General features: G+C 40.1%; 1 protein-coding gene across 6 annotated transcripts in view; it reads left to right on the top strand.

Annotated features, from left to right (window-relative positions):
• pcdh15a (protocadherin-related 15a) overlaps positions 1–21,539 on the top strand; it is a 167,135-nt gene that overhangs the window by 25,186 nt on the left and 120,410 nt on the right. For 5 of the 6 annotated variants that reach the window (XM_035531808.1, XM_035531809.1, XM_035531810.1 and 2 more), the window contains exon 1: positions 18,218–18,442. The exons of the other annotated variant lie outside the window; for it this stretch is intronic. The gene's annotated coding sequence lies outside the window, so the exon portion shown is untranslated. Of the gene's footprint in view, positions 1–18,217; positions 18,443–21,539 lie in introns of those variants that run through there. 6 annotated transcript variants of the gene reach the window in all.

Raw genomic sequence — 21,539 nt, 5'->3', positions numbered from 1 at the left:
GACTTTTGTAGTGTGAGTAGGCTGATCAGTTTGTGTCTACTGTGGTCCCTGGAGTGATGAAACCAAGCAGCTTGTCGATGCATTTTCATGGATAGTGGAGAGTGGAGAGTGGCATGCAGTCTGATAAGAGCCAGTGCATGTGAGCTGATGCAGCAAGAGTGTGCTTTAAAGCTTCTGTTAAAGCTTAGGGGTCTAGAAATCTAGTTCCTGCCAGTAAAACTTTATTTAAATGGATGTATTGGCTTCAGTGAGTATATGGACACAGGAACACTTCTTAAGGAGTTAGTGTTCCTCAGTTTGCTGTTTGTCCCTAACGTGGACATCTTGATCCTTAAAAGGGTTGTCAGCCTGGAAACCTTGTTTCTCATGTGGAGAGAAGAAAAAAACAAGAATGTAGTTCACCATATGGTCTCATAATCTACTCAGTGCGTCTATTAACACTTATAAAGAAAGTGTTAATGTGCTCCAATTAATAGCAAGTGGAAACAAACCTTCCTCTTTTTCTGGTTTCCAACGTCTTGTCAGGCAGCTTAATGATAAAATTTAGAAAGCTGCAAACCGATACTTCGAGTGCAGGAACTGACAGAATGCTTTGCCCTCTGCCCAGAAAAGAAGTCTGACCAGAAGATCACAAAGTAGAGTATAAAGGCTTCAGAGCTGAAAATTCTCACGTGAAAGGTGTGGTTGAGAGTGATGGAAGCAGACATTTTATTGTTCCTTGGTCCTCCATAAATAACCTGAGCTTTGGCTCATGCCTCTAGAGCTAGAGACTCACCATGACACTTGGCAATTTGAAAGCTGTGTAAGTGTAAACCCATTCATAAAACTTCCAGAGAGTACGTCGATCTTCACCCTGCGTTTGTCTCCTTCTCAGCCTGTCTTTATTGCAGTTTCTCCCTTCATCCATACCCTTCCTCTCCTCCTTACCTTTGATGTGCTGAACAATAATAGATTTTCTTCCCTGCTCTCCTTAGGTATTGAAGCCTTAGACTCTCAAGGGAAACATGGTCCTAGTCCCTATAACCGTGAGCCTACTTGAATTAGGTTGGAAAAGCTTAAATAAAGTTTGGTATGTCTTATTTTAAACAAATGAGGTGTATGCAACAAAAAAGACCCTTATCTGAGTGGTTGCACCTTAAGTAAGGATCACAAAGATCAGAAAACAAATAAAACAATCAGTTGTTCTTGAATGTTCAGATTAATCATATATTCTTTATCTTGAGGTTATTTAGCATATGAAGCAAATCTCTGGCATTTAGTGCACCTTTTTAAAAATGCACTTAGTTTTCTATTCATCTTGAAACATTGCTGCCAGAGATTTATGAAGTCAATATCCATAGGACTCCCAGGCGGAAATGATGAGAGTGAGTTAATAATGATGAATGCACATGATAATCTGAAATGGATTTAGATATACTGCAGTGAATTTTGGAAATGATGTGATTGTCTGAAAAGGGCTACGAATTAACCACACACACACACACACACACACACATACACACACACAAAACACACTCTCTGTGACCATGGTACATGCAATCACAGGCACTGAAGCCTTATTTAGTTCCATCTAGTGATTACACTAACTGAGCCTCGGTTAATTAATTGCTGTAAGGGCTCAGGCTCTAAAGACTAAATGCACACGTCTCACTCAGCCTGGGTGAAAATCCATGCCTGTTTGATGCATACTAATGCAAGATTTTAGTGCATGCACTGCCTCCCCAGCATGCAGTTTGCACTTTAGTGAACCTGTAAAGGCTTTGAGCAGTGAATCATAATATGGACAATCCATAAAATCCAGATCCAACATTCATTCTTACTGACTACTGCATACCCCTTCATGGAACACTGTGTAGGCTCCTAATTCTCTTACAATGGTCTTAATGGTGTATATGTCCTAAGATAGAAGTTCCTCAACATTTGATACTTCTGTACTTGAGCAGAATTGCATTGGGCCTCTGAAAAGGTTGTAATTGAAGACTAGTGAAAGCTCTCCCTGTACGGATATCACTAGTGGACATTTAATTAGTTTGATAAGTACTCATAAGTAATTTAAGTCTTTTTAGTTGTTGATAATGTGTATTTTGCCTCATTGCACTCCATTAGAAGGCGTGCAGCTAATGGTATTGTGCACTGGTAATAACAGTCTTTGGAAGGTATATAGCAACAGTGCACAGAAATCAGTCGGTAATTATCTGTGCTGTTGCTGACCAACTGGTTAGCGGACTTTCTTCAGGAAAACTGTCACTGTCAAAAACACTGAAACACACACACAGAGAGAGAGAGAGAGAGAGAGAGAGAGAGAGAGACAGAGAGAGAGAGATGATATAGTGTATATAGTGCTTCTCCCTAAATATACACTGCCTGGCCAAAAAAAAAGGTCACCACCTGGATTTAACTAAGCAAATAGGTAAGAGCCTCCCATTGGATAATTACTGCATGGGTGATTATGTTTCAGCTGGCAACAAGTTATTTATGCAGTGAGTAGCTTCTCATTTGTTAAACAACCATGTCGAAAGATACTTCCTGTGGTCGTGGAAAAGATCTGAATCTTTTCCAGAAGAGTCAGATTATTGGCATGCATCAAGCAAAGAAAACATCTAAGAAGATAGCTGAATCTAATAAAATCAGGTTAAGAATTGTCCAACACATTATTCAAAAGTGGAAGGACAGTGGGGAAACATCATTTTCAAGGAAGGAATGTGGTTGGAAAAAAATCTTGAATGATATTGATTGGCGATCAGTTAAATGTGTGGTGAAATCAAATCATAGAAAAAGAACAGTATAACTTAGGGATATGATTAATAGTGAAAGTAAGAGCATTTCCACACGCACAATGCGAAGGGTACTCAAGGGATTGGGACTAAACAGCTGTGTAGCCTTAAGAAAACCACTTGTCAGTGAGGCTAACCGGCAAAAACAACTTCAATTTGCTAGTGAGCATAAAGATTGGACTCTGGAGCAATGGAAGAAGGTCATGTGGTCTGATGAGTCCAGATTTACCCTGTTCCACAGTGATTGGCACATCAAGCTAAAAATAGAGGCAGCTAAAGTGATGTACCCTTCATGCCTAGTGCCTACCGTACAAGCCTGTGGGGGCAGTGCTGTGATCTGGGGTTGCTGCAGTTGGTCAGGTCTAAGTTCAGCAATGTTATGTGCCCAAAGAATGAGGTCAGCTGACTAAATGAATATACTGAACGACCAGGTTATTCCATCAATGGATTTTTTCTTCCCCGATGGCATGGGCATATTCGACAATGCCAAGATTCATCGGGCTCAAATTATGAAAGAGTGGTTCAGGGAGCATGAGACATCATTTTCACACATGGATTGGCCACCACAGAGTCCAGACCTGAACCCCATTGAGAATCTTTGGGATGTGAGGGAGAAAACTTTGTGCAGTGGTCCAAATCTCCCATCATCAATACAAGATCTTGGGGGAAAATTAATGCAGCTCTGGACAGAAATAAATGTTGTGACATTGTAGAAGCTTGTGGAAATGATGCCACAGCAAATGTGTTCCATAATCAAGGCTAAAGGCGGTCCAACGAAATATTAGTGTGTGATCTTTTGGCCAGGCAGTGTATAAAGTGCTTGTTAACTTGTTGGTGACACATTATTCAGTCCTCTCACAACTGGTTCAAACTTGATGGTCCCTATATATAAATTCAGATTTGACTGTGTGTGTGTGTGTGGCCAGTAGAGCAGATATGATTACTTGTTTTGAAATGTAAAGTACTGAATTAGTACCTTACTTAGTAACTCCAATTCATATGGTCATATAAATGGCGTATTCAGTGGTGCGTACTCCTAAATGCAGTGCAACACATTATCACCTTCCTACTCACAGCCAGCATCTTTGGAGCTGCAGACCAGAGGCTTATGTTTGGCATTGGATATGTTTGGTATTTAGAAAATGTAGGCTGGTTTTATGAAGGCTTATGAACACAGAGCAGTGCTTCACTGACTCTAGATGCCTGTAGACAGCTATAAAAATGTATGTATTGCTCTGGCTTCATGGGTGCAGATATATAGGGCATTGCAGTTAGACCTGCACCATATGTCTCTGTGTAAGTTCTCCAGTACTCGAAAATGTATAAAACTGTTTTCATGTTACAAAATACCATCTGAGTAATATGCTGAATGATTTGATTTAGTAAATTTACTTTAATGTAGTGATAATAAAAGTGCTTAACTACAGAGGAGATAGCTGGTGGGATTAATGTGCTTAAAGCCAGCTCTGCAGGTGGAGTTCTCCACCAGAGTGGATGTAAGTTGCTGGAGAAAATAGTTGTCATGTCCATATTGTTGTACAAGTGCGTGCCCTGGAATGATTGTACTTATGCCATTCAGGCATTTGTATTCAGTTTGATTGTTTTGTTATTCCCAGGAATTCCCACCCCAGTGGGATGAGCTAAATCTGATGAGTTAGAAGATGAGACACACTGTGTGTGTTTTGTGTGTGTGTGTGTGTGTGTGTGTGTGTGCACATGTTTGTATTTGTATGTGGTGCATGTATGTGCATATGTTTATGGGTGGGGTCAGAAAGGCACAGAGAGCACCAGAGCTTAGCTCAATGGTAAGTTTTATTTGGTAATGCTGAAGAGGCAAGAGGCTAGCTACAAAGGATACGAGATGTGTGTGTATGTACTGGGGCATAGATATTTCTACTCAGTGTAGTTTATGAAAAGCTGCTGACTGTTTGGAGTGCAGCACAGCTCTGAGTATTAGAACATCTCTCAGGGCCTCAGTAGGCTTTCCTCCACCCCCAAAATATGAGCAGGTTTCTGCTGAGGCACAAGCGTACTGGAAGACACACTGCTGTGAGATTTATCATCTCATATCACCAAAGCAATTATGGTGTTTCTAACCTTACATGTGTCTCCTTATTGCTCTTCATTTTTTGTCACCCCTTTACAGCAGGGTGTGCCACAGATCAGCTTCTGTCAGGCCTGGCTGCAGTTCTTGTCTTTTCCACCCACATCTGTTTCATCCATATTTTCATTTATTCATGAGTCCACTAAGTTGTCATCTGCACTGTCCATCAGGATCAAAGTGAGAATCCTATGACTCTAAACAGGCTTTGGTTCTTGATGTAGAGCACTAATCCCCAGAGCCATGGCTGTTCCTTTTCTGCCAATAAACTCATCATCATGATGAGTGAATTTGACATCTGGTTGATGGAATTTTAGTTTTCTGCAAGTTTCCCTTTCATTTACCTGACACTTTTATCCAAAGCAACTTACAAGTATGACTGAGTACAACTTGAACAATTGAGGGTTAAGGGTCTTGCCCAGTGGCTCAACAATGAGGCTTGAACCAGCAACCTTCCAATTACAAGTCAAGTACCTTAACCACTGAGCTACCACTGAGCTACCACTGCCCTTTCATCTCTATGTTCTTGCACTTTGTAGGTTACGCTTCTGTAGAGGTTTTATGTCATTGGTCATTAGTGTGCCCTCAGCTAAAGTAGTTTAGCTTTGAGGATAGTTTCAGGTTGTTTTGACCAGCTGAGACTTTAAATACTCATAAAGACCTATTGCAAGCACATTCATCCTCTGACTGACAGTCCCGCTTTGTTCTGATGTTCTGAGTCAACCCATAATTAGGTCCAAGGGAGTCAGGATTGCCTCCTGTGTGCACTACCCTTTCTCTCTATCTCTCACTCATACACACACAAGCACTGCCCCTTTCAAGGGTAAAGATGCATATATACTTAGTATGTCTACAAATTGCAAATCTCAAAAGGACATGCACACACAAACACACAAACTCACACAAAGCCAGACTGAAGTCTTTGTTCTCATAATCTGATTCATCTTCTGCACCTTTTACAGTGTCAGTATCACTTGGCTTGTGACCTAAAACCTACTACCTAAAAACTTCTGCTACAGCAGCTATGATGTTTAAACCATGCCTAAACATGGATTACAAAGTTTCATGATTTTCCATTTTGTCCATTTGCACCTTATTATATCAAGGCTGGACATGAATTAACTTGATACACTCTAGTGATGTGATATCAGAGGGCTATGCAGCATAGTATTACTGACAATAAAGTAAACCCCATGAAAAAAGTCCTGAGAGGTCTGTGGAGAGAGTTGAGTGGAATGTTTCACGTGGGTGAGAAGGCAGTTGCCTCACAGGCAACACTATAATGGAGATTGGCTCTTGGATGGAGTGCCATAATGCATAGTGCCATGAGCGTGCAGAGAAAGGACTAGTTCCATACTACTGTACTAGGCAGTTAAGCTGCATGCAAATGGATATTTAACTGTGAATCTGTTCGCTCATGACATTCCTATCACTGAAATCAGGCTTGTAGCCTATGGTTGTCACGATTGGCCACCCTCCTGGCATCCCTGTTTCCATAGCTTCTCTATTGTGTCTGTTTTCCTTTACTTCCTTGTTGTTCCGTTCCTTTGTTTCATTTTGTCCACCCCTCGTCTGTTCCTCTATTCCAGTCCTTGTTTTGGTTTTCGCTGTCCATATGTTCACCTGTGTCTGGTTAGTCCTTAATTGTCTTGGTTATTCATTGTGTTTTGTGTCCCAAGTTGTAGGTTATTTTGGTTTGTCCCATTGTAGTTAGATTGTTTGTCGCTATCACTGTTGTTGCCCTTGTTTTGCCATTTGCTAAGTTCAAGTGTTTCTTTGCCTCCGTGTTTTCCCTGTGCCTCTATTTTCTAGCCTCCCATGTTTTTGTCTCCCTCGCTCAATAAAGAGCCTGCTGCATTTGCATTCTGCCTCTCACCTCATTTCTGCTGGAAACGTCACAGAATAACTGACCGCTAATGAGAATGTATCATGTTCCATCCCACTTCAGTTCAGCCTCCCTCATGTCACGCATGCTACGAGGGACACTGGTTTACTCCCAGGAAAGGAGTTGAAAAATCCTGAATATCCTCTTCTCTCTACTCTTGATGCTGGGAAGCCTTTGGTTCTGCCCTCACTTATGACAACTCCTAGTGAGTATGATGGGGAAGATAAGTCTGTTGGGAGATTTATTATGCAGTGCTGCATATACCTTCAAAACCTGACCTACCCTACACCTCTGCATCCCAGAGTTAGTTAAAGTGCCCTTCATGAGGACATTTCACTGGGGAAAAGTATTAGAATGGGCTGATAATACTCGAGCACAGAGCTCAGGAGGATAGGACCATAGAGCTTCTTCCATCTGTTAACAGCATGATTTGCTGCAACCTCACCTAACCAGCCTTCTGTAGCTACTGTACTCTTAGACACCCTGCCAGCTCCTGTCTTCAGTGGGGAGAACGCCACTCAGTCTGCTCCTGTTCCAGTTCCTCTTCCCGGCGTGAGGGAGGTCACACAGCCTGTTCCTGTTACCAGCATGGAGGAAGCCATGTAGCCACTTCCTGTCCCCAGCATGACAGACACTACTCAGACTGCTCCTAGTCCTGTTCCTGGCATAAGATACGCCACCCATCTTGATCCGGTTCCTGTTCCTGGCATAGTGGATGCCACCCGTCCTGATCCAGTTCCTATTCCTGGCATGAGAGACGCTGCCTGTCCCGATCCAGTTCCTGTTCTCGACGTGAGAGACGCCACCCAGCCTGATCCTGTTCCTGTTCCCTGCATGGAAGATGCCACCTGTCTTGTTCCCAGGTCTGGTCAGCCATGCCTGCAGACCTCCCTTAAGATGCCACTGAATGCCACAGCCACGCCTCCTGACCAGCATGGCTGCGCCCCTGGTCCTTCTGGGCCTGTTGTCTGTAAAAGCTGCATGTAGGAACCTGCTGACCATAGTTGCGGCACTGCTGGACTCCAGCCAGACTCTGTTTCCGGTGTAGAGAAAACCGGAAGTCCCTGTCTCCGATACAGAGATTGTCACCCTGTCAGTTCCTGTTTCTGGAGTTAATGAAACCACTGTACCTGTCCCCATGACTCGTGCCAGGCCTGTCCCGATGCTTCGTGCCAGGCCCGTCCTTGTGGTCGCTCCTCAAGACTCCCCTGTGCCCCAGATAGCTGCTACAGGTGGGCCCCCTGAGACTCTTGGGACTCCTTCGGCCACACCTCACAGCCAGTGACTCTTACGGCCTCTCAAGCAACCTCTCAAACTCGTATGGCTCCTTTATTTACATTTATTGCAACTACTGTAACTCCTTTGCTCCCCGAGACTGCTGCGCCAGCCCCAGTGTCTGCTTCTACTGTTTCCTCAGCTCCTGTTTTGCCTGCTCCTTTTCCTGGTTTTGTCCATGTTCCTGTCCATACATCCATGCTTGTTTGTTACCATGGTGAAGTTTGTTACCCTACCTTGTGGCATTAGTGTTTCCTTGCCCGTCCCAGTACCCGTACCCATTACATTTACCTGTACCTGTACATTTTGTGTTGCTACAGGCAGTCAATAATAAAACAAATGTGCAGGCCAGGGTAAATAACTTCTGTAAAGAGAACTGTGACTACAACCCAACGTTAAGTTTGGTCAAGGTTGTTAAGTTTTCTCTCACACTCTCTGGCTTTCTCTTCTCTTTCAGCCTGTGTGTCTCTTCCACCTACCGTCTCCTCAGATCTGAGTGGGAGACGTTATTTCACAGTAGAGAGGTGCAAAGAGGGATGGAAAGCACAGGCAACTTCAAGCTTTCAGTTCCGACTCTTTACAAGCTAGAGTGCTTCTGAGCTCATCACTACTGAGCTCCACATGCTCATTACAGAGCCGCTAACACCAAAAAAAACAACCCTAAAAATCCAAGTCACTCCATACATACTGTCCATCAACAGGCAATCAGCTGCATAAACCAAAGTCCACCCTTTAAAGTTCAAAAGATAGTGGGTTTGCATAAGCATCTTTTATTATTTTTAAACTATGCTCTTTGATTTTAAAGTAATTTTGTGGATGTCTGTTCACAGTGTGTGTTTGTCTCATGAGCTCAGTTCTCTTTAGGTGCCTTAAGCGCACAGAGCAGCTTAATTACACGCATCATGAACCAGTGTATGGGGGCTTTGATTCAGTTCTTTACAAAAGAATGATCATGTATACAAAACTGTTTCAAAACATGTTACTCCAGATCAGTTGGCTGATGGTTTTGGATTATGAGATGTCTGTGAATTGTGCGAGATAATCACATTTTAAAACATTTCCTCCAGCTTTAGAATAAATTGAGTTTCAAGGTGCATACTGAGAACATTTTAAGATATACGATGGTTTGGATAATGATTTTATTTAAGCCATTTCAGATCAATTCAGTTTCACTACAATATTGTTTCAAGAGAATCAATGCACTGGAAGTGGCAGAAGTTAAACAGAACTGAAATAATGGTTCCACACCTAACACTTATGCTGATGTTATGCAGTAGGCATAGTGCAATTCCTGTCCTGTGATGTCTTTTTATGATTTCATAATCAGTTCATCATATTTCATAATTTTAAGTATTCTCTTTGAGTGCCATTACTTTGTCTTTGAGTCTTTGAGAGATGAATGTTGGAGCTATGCAGAGCCTGTGAAGTTTGAGAAGAAAGCGCACCTGTTTTAAAAAAATTATTGAGCACCTCCAGTCCTGTCATTACCAGAGACCTAATAGTCTCTTCAGAGTTCTTGTGCCCCTGGTAGGAAAAATAATCATCTGCAGAGGACCAGAATAGGACTAATGGTGGAATTGTGTGTGTGTGTGTGTGTGTGTGTGTGTGTGTGTGTGTGTGTGTGTGTGTGTGTGTGTGTGTGTGTGTGTGTATGTATGTGAGAGTGTGCATAAGAGAGAGAGAGAGAGAGAGAGAGAGAGAGAGAGAGTTAGAGTTGATAGCCCCAGAAAGTCACCTATGTTCCTTGAATAAAAAGAAAAGAGGTCTGACAAGAGAAGAGGGTGTAATGAGAGAGCAGGTAGTGCAAGATTAAGGTTGATGCTGTGTGTTTGTCAGGGGCATGGTTAGGAGTAGGCCTTCAGAGATTAGGCCTCCAGTGAGGACTCAAATTGCAATCAAATTGCTTTGATTGGTGTTTTATATGATGTTATTTTGGTAATAGCACTGAATGAAGCTGTTCTAAAGAGAAAAAAAAAATCACACAAATCACAGACAAAAATCAACCCATAGACAGTAAATAATGCAAATATTTCTTGGTGACTGTTAATGTTTAATAACCATAGAATCTTCGTCATGGAAAACGGCACTGTGAGTGTTAACCTTGTGGCTCATTTGATATTGCTTAAATATTCATTTTGTGACCTTATTGGATAATAAAAGTGCATTATAGTACAACAGAATGTAATTGGCTCTTTGCCTACATCCACACTTAGCTGTCAGAGGTTTGCTTGCTGATCAGATTATACATTTAAGTTCAAATTAACATTCTACTAATTAAATAATTTAAATTTGAATAGACTTTGTGTGTATTTTAGACAATTAATTAAATGTTGTTATCTTCTTCCAAGCTGTTTTTTTTCTTAGCCAGTATTGCGATTAATTACTGCCAATAAATCTGTAACCCTTTGACTAAAGTTATGCTCAACTCTGGCCATTTTAAAGGAAAAATATTTCATAGCCAGGCTCAAACCATTGAGGGCCAGAGCCCCTAGTGTATGTGTTTCTGCCTAAGTGGAGTCCAAACTTGCTGTTAGTCTCCAACAAGTGCAAAGCCAGGCACCATGATTGATAGTGAAGGTGTAACAGTGTCCATAAATAAATAAATAGCATATAAAATTATATAAAGATATGATATATACACTCACCACCCACATTATTATACCTACCTTGTTCTTTCACTCACTGGCTATTTTATAAGGTACACCTATATTACAGGTGCACAGCCAGCAGTTTCCCTGTTCAACACAGGTCAGCTTCTGACCACAGGACCAACGCTGGCTGTTTATTATTTGAGTTGCAGTCCATTCCTAGCACACCAGTGACACTGAAATAGTGGAGTCTTGGTCATGGGTGCTGAGCTAATTCAGGTTTCTCACGCACTGCTGTGGAGCTGCTGGAGTTTTTACACATGTCTAAGTCACTGCTGTGCTGAGAGGGGACTTCCTCCCAAAAAGATATAGACAACTGTGCTCCTCTGATCAAAAACTGATCATAAGCCATTGGTGAAGGCCTTGAGGATGGCTAACACAAATTGTGTATGAAAATAGTTGGGCTACGGTGTGTTTCTTCTGAAGTGAGAAACACATGATGTATATCGAAAGGTATAAAAGATCTGTGAAACAAAAGTCACAATGACACAGCGTTTTTTTAGTATTTGTTGTATTGGCATCGTCTGACATCTAGTCTTGATTCTAAGGTCTGGTGTAGTTTCATTTTAAGATTTAGAATGAAACCACACCAGATATTTTTATGTCATAGGTAGATCCTGGCTGATTTATATTTTTATTACTTATTTTCAAAGTGGGTGGTGGCTGAATGCCTTGATATCTCTTATAAAGTCATTGTACAGTCACATTTTATCTCAGTCCCTCTAAGATATGGTGAATGTAGAGTGACAGACTGAACTTTCACTCAATGTATGATTGTACAAAATATGATTTTAGACATTTATTTCACAGTTCTATACTACTTTATTCATATATTTCACTACATTTGTGAACAAAAACTTTGGTTAACTTATTTGAAACCCCAAATGGTTGTGTAATATGAGTAAAGGTATGCGTTCATGAGATATACATTTCTAAAACTGGACCTGATATTTTCCGCTTTACGACCGTATTATTTTTTGTACAGTGCTCTTGGTCAAATGGTACCACATTAGGAGAGAGATGAGATTGTCCTAAACATTTTTATATGAAATTTATGGATGTCATGCTATAAGTGAGTACCATTAAAGTGAATTTAAGAAAATATGCGAAAACAGAGAAAATGCCCTGAAACTTCAGAGGGTTAATGTATTTGAGGTAGTGTAACACTAACGTATTCGCACAATATGAACAAATTACATATTGTGATCCCTTGAATAAAGGATATCAGAAACCATCATAAAAAATCCAAAGTAGTTGAAAGGTGTGAGAATTTTTTTTTAAACAAATAAATATGATTAAATATGTCATTTATATTTCTAATCTTATGCTTTCCAGATTTAATCAGCTCAAGGCTTCTTAGTGAGAGTTTGATGTTTAAACACTTTATATCCACTGACTTTCAGAAAGTGGTTACAGTTATACGTCATTGAAAGCCAAGTACACATTTTGGAATGAACGATGTGGTTTTGATATCTTTGCTATTTACTCAAGGCAGTGCAAGCTGTCTTAAAATGCAAATCGAGCAGGATCAAAATGCCTAGGAGAAGGAGACCTTTGCTTCAACCATTCCCATAACTGACCTAGCAGGTGGCAGCTGATGAAAAGACATGTTCCTTAAACAAGGCAGCTTGGCTTTGCATGTGTTGAGCAGGAGCCACACTAAAAATCAGGACTCTGTTATTTTACAGTTGGTGTCTCATTGTCTCATTGTACCCTACAAATATTATATGAATGGTATCTTGACTCTGTATGTCTGAAAAAATTTGCCTGAAACATCAATATGAACATTTGTCTATAAACATGTTTGTGTGTGCATGCATGCATGCATCCGTGAATGTGTGTGCGCATGTGTATGTGTTGGTTGATGTTAATTCTCCTGTGGTCATATAAGTATCTCCTGAGTCACTGGCTCAGACTGGATTCAACATCCTATCTTGTTCTCCTACCATGAGGAAAGTCATTTTCACAGCTCATTTGAGCTGACATCATATACAAACAAACAGTACAGGATGGTCTATGGAGATGGAATGAAAGTCATTGGTTATATAGCTATGACAGTTTGGTTTATAAGATCAGCTAAATAAGGCTTAGTTAGATTTGCTGTCCAATTCTATATTTATACTCATTCAAATAATGGGGGAACTACCCCTCTTCTTTCTTCTTCTTCTTCTTCTTCTTCTTCTTCTTCTTCTTCTTCTTCTTCTTCTTCTTCTTCTTCTTCTTCATCATTATGATGATGTTTGAGACAGTTCATCCAAAAAGGACCCTTACTCTATGAAATTCTTTTTTATTTCATGAAACCAATTCAGTTCACAACAGTGGAAGCAGGAACAGTGTGGAATATCTCTGAAAACCTGATGCATTCGATTTCAGTTATATCCTATGTCATAGATCAGCACTGTACTGTACAGCATGCTTACATTTAAGAAAACATCGACATGTACACATTTAAGTAAACATATTCACAATCATATGTGCACACACACACACACACACACACACACACACACGCACACACACACACACACACACACACACACACACACACACACAGGGGTGGATTTGTGTGTTTCAGTACCATGGACAGTTCAAACCTATGGTATAAGAAATCTTAATTTCACACTGGTAGCACAACCATATTGCAGCACCATGGACAGCTCCTGTCCATTTATGCTTGTGCATAGGTCAGACTACACTCACTCATACACATTCAGTTATGATTTTTCTCACACTGATTTTCTTATCTAACTGCTTACATTTCTCATTAGTGCTGTGGCCTCTGACAAGTGCACTGTGTAGCACATGTGTCTGGAATAAGAGTGCAGTTTGCTGTCTAATGCTTGCAGGTGAAGCTCATTAAAGCTGCAGAATAGCTCTCAGGGGGGAGTTCTTGATAGGTGCTTCACTCCATCCTCTCCTGACCCTCCTCTACCTGTGCTCCTGCATATGAATATATTCAAATGACCTGCTTCAGATTGACATAAACTCTAGGCCATGCCCCATATAGCTGCATGCTGGTTGACCCAGAGTGCTCCACTCCTGTTTGTGCAAAATAACCAATTAATTACTACTGAGGACATGTTATTCTGTGCCTGTGTATGTTTGTGTGTTTGAAAGCATGAGAAAGAGAGAGAGAGAGAGAGAGAGAGAGAGAGAGAGATGAGGTGACAGCTGCAAAGTTTGGAACACTGAAAAGAGGGAACCTCTGGTGTGACACATTTTTGACTTGTAAAATCCCTTTTGTTGTCAGCTATGTGTGGGTGTCCCCTAGGAGGTATGGCTGGTTTGTGTGCAAATGTTCAGTCTGCTGATTCATGCAAGAAATCAACAGTCACAACAGGAAAAAATCTTTCTCGTTTCACATGAGTTTTCTTTTCACTGAGAGGATATCAAAAGGCTGGTGTCATGGGAGCTGTTTATAGTTTCAAATATCTTCAAATGTAATTAAAATTCAGTGTTAAATCAACTATTTTAGTTAAAGCTGTCAGTTCATCATGATAAGTGTCAATTAATTCCAGTGAATTTCATTGTATGGAATAGTCGTGTTGGTCTTATTGGGTTGCAGCTGAAAATTCTGCTTTAGTTCTGCTGATTTGGTACACTGTCATGTATCTTCTTTCTTTCCAGCCCAGGTACTCACTCTTCCTTGCACTGCAATCTTTAGAAACTGTGGAGCTGCACAACAGTCTCACACCCAACCTACCCCAATTCCCAGTGCTTGTGAAGATCAAGTTCAGTGAGAACCTACTCAGCTATTGACGTGCACCCAGTGCCGTAAGAAATATTTACCAAAGTTTGAAAAACAGCTCGCAGGCATCTCTTTGCTGATAGCTCAATGTGCCTGCCTCTTTTAATGACCCAGGGCTAATTTCTTTGGCTTGCAAGTAGCGACAAAACACTCGTGCATGTTTTCAGTCTCCACAGATGTGTGTGGGAAGTCATTTACAGGCAGTAATGAGATGTGCAGTGACAATCTCGACGGGGTAGCACATCTGTCTGGCTCTAGAGCGCCACAGGCTTGAAGAAGATGCCTGTCAGTATTGCTATTAATGAGACGTGGCCCAGATAAATGCTCTTTGCTTCTAATTACCAACACATGCCATAACCAGCATCCACTGGAGGAGGATGAGGACCAAGTTTGGGTTGCTGGTGGCTGGAGGAGGGTGCTGATGCCCAAACACACTACTCTGCAGCAGCGTTGATCTCTAAGAGAAGCAGCAAAGCTTAAGGTCAGGCAGACTTATTGCCATGAACACATTGACTGCAGGTGCAACGAGGACAATATTAACAAGTTGCTGAAGTAACAACTGTCAGGATCTGCTGTCTATGCACCTAATGAATCCTGAACTGAGAGAGGTTTTCGTCAGCAATTATACTAAATACCTACATTCTACATACCAGCTGAGGGATATATGAAATGTTTATCTGTAAACATCTGTAATAAGCATAGTAATTGTGTGGAGGATATCCTAAATAGATTTTAAAAAATTATTTCTGTACTGTCCAACTATATTCAAAAATCTTCCAAAAAGCCTGGCTTCAGCAGGTAACTGAAAGTGTGAAATTTCAGACACCTGAGCTTCTATATATGGCACCCTAGTGTCATGCAGTGTGGCACAGATGCAGACACTCAGAGAGAGAGAGACTGGGTTTCTAATCAAATGTTATGGAAATATTCAGCACTTTTCTGGAAAATCTGTGTTTCCATTAATTACAGTTAGGTGAACCTCAAGTTGACATACCATGACTGGGGTTAAAATATACAAAGTGTATGATGGTCCTTGCCTTGTCCATGTAAAGAAATGAAAACCAAATGCAAAATGAAGAGATTTAACACAATATTCTTTTTGTGAGTACTTTTTACAGTGATAATGTCAAGTAGAATGGTATAATGTGATTTTGGCTGCATCAATTGTTCTCAAAAACCCTTCTCTGTTACCCTTTTTTTCACATTTGCCTTTATCAATATTCCAAATATTACACCTTATCAAAACGTAAAAACTTTTCTGGCAATTTATAGGTTTTGGGTTTTTTTTGGCTTTTCCTTTCAGCTTTCTTAATGCACATTTTTCATGATGGAGACCCACTAGAGAGAGTGAGATAATATGAAGCAAAGCCTAGGCACTGCTCTGGGACCCACATGCCAACAAATTAAGCAGTGCTGGGATAAATTAGCAGAGTGACATGGTTAGTGAAGGTAGCTAGCTCTGTGTATTCTACTTCTGATGTAGCTTGGCTTAGCTTCACTGTTAGCACAGAAGAGACCTTTGTCAGTCGGCTGTGTTTATCACTATGACTTCACACACACAGTGTACTGGGAAATGAGAATCTGCAACCGTTGCAGCCATTTCAGTGAGTTCAGGTGTTATAAGCAAAGCAGAGTGGCACTAATGCAGGAGAATGTCGGGAGAGTTGTGGTGTACAGGGGCATGTGAGAGATGAGAAGGTCTGTACTGTTAATGCATCAGTGGAGAACTGAGAGCATAAAAGACTTATGTAGAGACCAGAGGGATGCCATCTTGGGTTTGGGCTGAATTGACCTGTCTATTTTTATGCTGCTTCTGTTTAATATGTGACTGTATTTTATGATATGTACAGTAGACTGCTTGTGCGTGAGTGTGTGTGTGTGTGTGTGTGTGTGTGTGTGTGTGTGTGTGTGTGTGTGTGTGTGTTTCTGTACAGTACTGGTCTCGGCAGAGCCTTCCCAGATTGTTTCAGCTGAATGCGGAGTGGGTGTCTCCGTGTGCCCACACTTTGTTGCTACACCGTTGTTTGCACACTAACACACAGAACATGGGCACTGCTGATAAGTGGATTCATTAATGTTCAGCAGATTTGTAACCTTTCTCAGGTAGTAACAAGTATGTACTAATAATTGCTCAGGTATTGGTTTTAAAAGGAGTTGTAGAGACAGCCTTGCAGGTGAGTGGGTAAAACACTGACTCTGCCCAGTGAAAGAAAGGAGTGGGTTCTTAAATCTACACCCAAGCTCTCCTGATATAATTGGCCTGCAATGACTACAAATGACTATGCTGACCTTGAAAAGGCTTGTCTCTCTCAGATTCACCAACACTGTCTCTGTTTTCTCTGTCTCTCTCTCTCTCTCTCTCTCTCTCTCTCTCTCTCTCTCTCTCTCTCTCTCTCTCTTTCTCACATACACACGCATGTTTTCTATTCTATTTCAATGCCCTTGTACACTTCATTTTGTGATTGCCACATTGCTCTCCAGAGGCCAGTTGCTGATCTACTCTGCAGAGGGTGGAGTTATATTCTCTGAATCACAGATGTTCGTGTAAGATCTAAGCTTATTTTGGACCATGGTTTTTGCTTTATTATGATTACTTGTATTGTGTGGTTTTCTATGTTGGATGCCACAGCTAAGTTTGGAAATAATGGAATCAAACCACCTTGATGACAGGTATGCCACTACTGTGCATTAACATGTTCATGAGTGCAGCTGATTGGCATTTAGTCTGTTATTTGATTCTTCCTATTCAATTTTATTAAAAGATCTGCAGTAATATGAATCCTGCATGTAAGTACACTTCTGTTGGGGCTAGCATGCATTCAGGGGTGTGATGTTACAATGGCTATTATGTATGATCACCAAGCTTCAACCTCCTCCTGTTACACTGGGATGTTGGTCAGAACTTGTCTGTAACATCACCAGTTAATAAACTAATTTCACAGCTCAAATTTTTTATAATATGCAACCTGTTAAATTCATTTTGAATTAAACATTTTTTCTGTAGCACCTGTTTAAAAATAATATGCATTTTTTTTTACCGTGTAAAGTGTACACAGAGAGAGAGAGAGAGAGAGAGAGAGAGAGAGAGAGAGAGAGAGACTGTGCTGGTGCAATATTTGAAAGCATTGTAGCTTGAAGGGAATGTAGCTTAGATGCTGCTTTGAGATATGTAAAGACATTTAATACCTCTGTTTATTTAAATACAGAACACACTGTAAATGTTGCACAGTAAAAAAAATATTTATGATGAATGGTTAAGAGTGTATGCTCCAGCTAGGCTGTATGCAGAAAATGCAGGGTCATACTACGATGTCATATGAGTAGCTAATATTATTGACCCACAGCTTATGATAAATTATCTATTTAGATCCACTGAGTTCAACATTATATTCCTTTCTATATATATATTCCAAAATATTCTGTTTAATCATTCAAAATGAACGAACGAGTCTTCGGATAATAAATAAAACTCCAGATATTCTGTATATTTTGAATAATCGTCTAAACTATTGGTTGTTTGGATATATGATAAAGGTTAACGTTAATGCACAGCTCCCTTTCACACGACGCTGGAAAATATTTACGGCGATTTACCTTTAGCAAGCAAATAGGATTACTGTCTACGCGTCATGAGCAGATTCGCATTTACTCAGTCTGAGAGAGAGAGAGAGAGAGAGAGAGAGAGAGAGAGAGAGAGAGAGAGAGAGAGAGAGAGAGAGACGCACGGTGGCAGGCGCCCAGTTTATGCAACTTTTTAACGCTAAACTGGAGTAGTATTGGCTGTCGTGCGAAAACAGTCCCATCTCTGACCCGGTCTTATAATTTGCTGTCTGGGAACTGACAAGGATTGATACCGCTATCTCGTGTTACGCATCCTTCTATTCCGGCGAAAATGAGAGCAGTCTAATATTGTGTGGTGTGTGTGGCTTTTCACGGAATGCATTTCACTCGTTCAGCCTGCGCTGTATGAACCCATTCAGAGTCGATCTGCGTGGTTTTCAAGCCAACATGGTGAGTTTATCTTTATTTCTAATATAAAAGTACCTGTCCAGTAAGATCGATATTGTATTCGAAATTATTATAACCCTAGGTTAAAGTGATTTTGCATTTGGACGTGTCGGAGGTTGTGGGTAAGTAATGATAGGCAAATTAAATTCTTACCGCTGTCTCTCAAAAAATACGGGACTTATATTGTGAACTCACATTTTATAGTATTTTTGGTGGGTTAATTAATAGGTTTGCATTATTTTTCTAAAACTACACATGGTTAGTGTATATAATATGTTATGCTTTAAACACATTGTCTTCCATTGTGTTTCTCTGATCTCTGGAAAGTTAGTTTTGGACCAAGCAGATGCTATACGTCTGGTTTTGCGATTGTTCTTGTAACGGGGAAGGTATCTATTGTAAACTCAAGCTGCCAGTTGGTAAAATATGGTCTTATCCACTTCACATTTATGGATATTTCTGAGTGAATAAATCGTATTCTATAAATTATTGATCTAAACATTCTTTTGTTTTCCAGAAATGCATAGGTTAAAAAAACTGAGACCAATTGAATTGCCTCCAAAAACCTAACTGAATATCTCGTCACGAGAACTAATTCACATGGCTTGAGCAAGTAACCTGCAACCACTGTTAACACTTTAATGTCGATTAGGTTACTTATTCCACCTTACTGCGTGTCCACTTGTGCCTGAGTGCATGCGTCTGTCTATGATCTTGTATATGCTGGCACGGGTGCCATCCTTTTATGTTGTTACGTGGCATGAATTTTGATAAGGTGTCATTGCTGAGGTTGTAAGTTAAAAGGCATGATTTCATTTTCTTAACGGTTTGGGTCAATGTCCTATACACTGCGTATGTGTACACACACACACACACACACACACACACACACACACACACACACGTGTGTGTGTGTGTGTGTGTGTTATGCTCAAAAATGTGGGAAAAATACACAACAAGTGAAAGTAAAAAGTAGTGCAATAGTGATGAACTAGGATAAAAATAAATGAAAGTGGAAAATATATTATGATAAGAGCAAATGTCACTGATGCACTTCTTCTTGATGGAATTATTTTTTTACTTATTTCTGCTAGTTGAGGTGCTGACATGCAGTAGGGATAATGAATAGTGTCTCTGTTCAACAAACTGAATTCACTTTGCAGCTGCATGCACACAGAAGCACAATTACAGCACTTAAGAGAGAGAGAGAGATAGAGAGATGTTATGCTTCTATAGAAATACATAAAGTCTATATGCAAGTCTAATATAGAATTTCACTCAGTAGACACAGAATATGATCGCTATCGACTGAATTCTGTTGAATGGATGCCATGCCACCTAAAGTGTTGAAGTGACCTTCAGTGTTTTGCACTGTCTTATAGAACCTGTCTTACTGATGAACAAATGTTGATGCTTTAAAATAATTTTCCAAATGGTGCAACCACTTCCTAACTAGGTACTTTAGTGGAAGCATCATTGTTCTTTGGATGTGTCTCTCATTGTCTAGTAGTACTAAATCAGGACGACAGGAACGAAACTTGTACATCTAAAAGACTATATAAGCTATCTAACAAAGTGGAGCAACATGAAATATGCAGTTTTGAAGAAATCTCTTTGAAGACAGGAGTGTACAGATGTTGGATAGAGTGGACAATTAGTTCCAAAGAGGTATTAGAGGAGAATTCATCTTTACTGAACAGGGAAGAGGGCACATACTTACAATATGATCAGTAAATTTGGCATGTGTAATTTTTTGGCTTTTCATACCTCCATACAACAGCTGCTGTGTGACCTTAATGAGGTTCATGACATCATAGGTGTGAATCACACCCAGTGGTTTACATGCTGGGAAGTTTCCTACCATGCTGATGAATTGACAAAACCCTTCAGATGGGGGGTGAAATGGCATCAGTAATAAACTATGACTATTAATTCTAAAGAATACAATTACCTGGATGACTGAAAATCTTCATAGACAGACTATTACAGTTGTAAAACATACCTTGCCATTTGTAGCAGGGCTTTAATAATACAAACAGTTTTGAAATTTGCTGTTTGGGTTTTCCTTGGGTTCTTCTTGTTAAAGTTTGAACCATTTGTACCTAATCAAAATGCATCTCATGGTCCTAATTGAAGTGCAATGGGAGCAAGTAATTTAAGACCTGGTCTCTTCACTTCTCATGTAGCATGCTATAGCCTTAAGCCAGTATTATGTGTTTAATCAGGTGTTGAGATACTCTGTGTCTGGTCAAGCTTCAAACCCATTTAATGATAGGGAAAACATAAATCGATTAAACACTGGTGGCATATTGCTTTGGGAATTAACAGTTGTTGCTTTTACATGTGGTATGTCTGTAACACATAGTGATGTATATCCCATTGTGAATAGTTAAGTCAATGAAGCACTAATTAAATGGGGGCTGGTAATTCTCTAAAAGATGCTTAATGAAATATTTGCATGCCTCCTGCTCCATGCCTCCATGTGAGTATTGCTTTACACAGAATGCTCTCGTGTTGCTATGTTTCAGTGATGCTATAATTTGTGAAATTCCATGGCTAACTAATTTAGAGCTTTCTAGTGAGTAATTAGTGCAGAGCTCTTAACTGCTGGTCTATGGATGGTGTGCTGGGTGTACAACTACAGTGCAAATTCTTTGATTTCACTTTTCCATCAATAAAAATGATTGTTCTTACAATCAAGATGACATAATGATTGCAAATGTATAAGAATTCCCAGCTTGTACGAAGACTGAAGAAGTCAAGGTTAAGGCTAGGGGCAGGTCTAGCAAGATCTTTGTTTGGAACAAAGTGAATCCTAGTTGGCTTGTCTATAGTCAGACTTCATCAACATGTGTTCAATAATAAATTATCTTTCATATTTCTCTATTTGGTTGATATTCTAGGGTTACTTATTCTATGAGAATGTTTGAATAATCACCATGATGTTCTCTCATGATGTGATTGTCATATCCAAATACTGCTCCTAATGTAAAAGTACCTAAAATGTTCTGGAAGGGTTTAATAAATGTTGCATAGCTTACATATTTCATTAATGCTTTCTTTGTTTTTATTTATTTTTCAAGCTAAATTTAAATATGTC

Source organism: Electrophorus electricus, chromosome 11, assembly GCF_013358815.1.
Source record: "Electrophorus electricus isolate fEleEle1 chromosome 11, fEleEle1.pri, whole genome shotgun sequence".
Lineage (NCBI taxonomy): Eukaryota > Metazoa > Chordata > Actinopteri > Gymnotiformes > Gymnotidae > Electrophorus > Electrophorus electricus.
The sequence above is the reverse complement of the archived record's forward strand: the minus strand, read 5'-3'. Positions and strand labels throughout refer to the sequence as shown.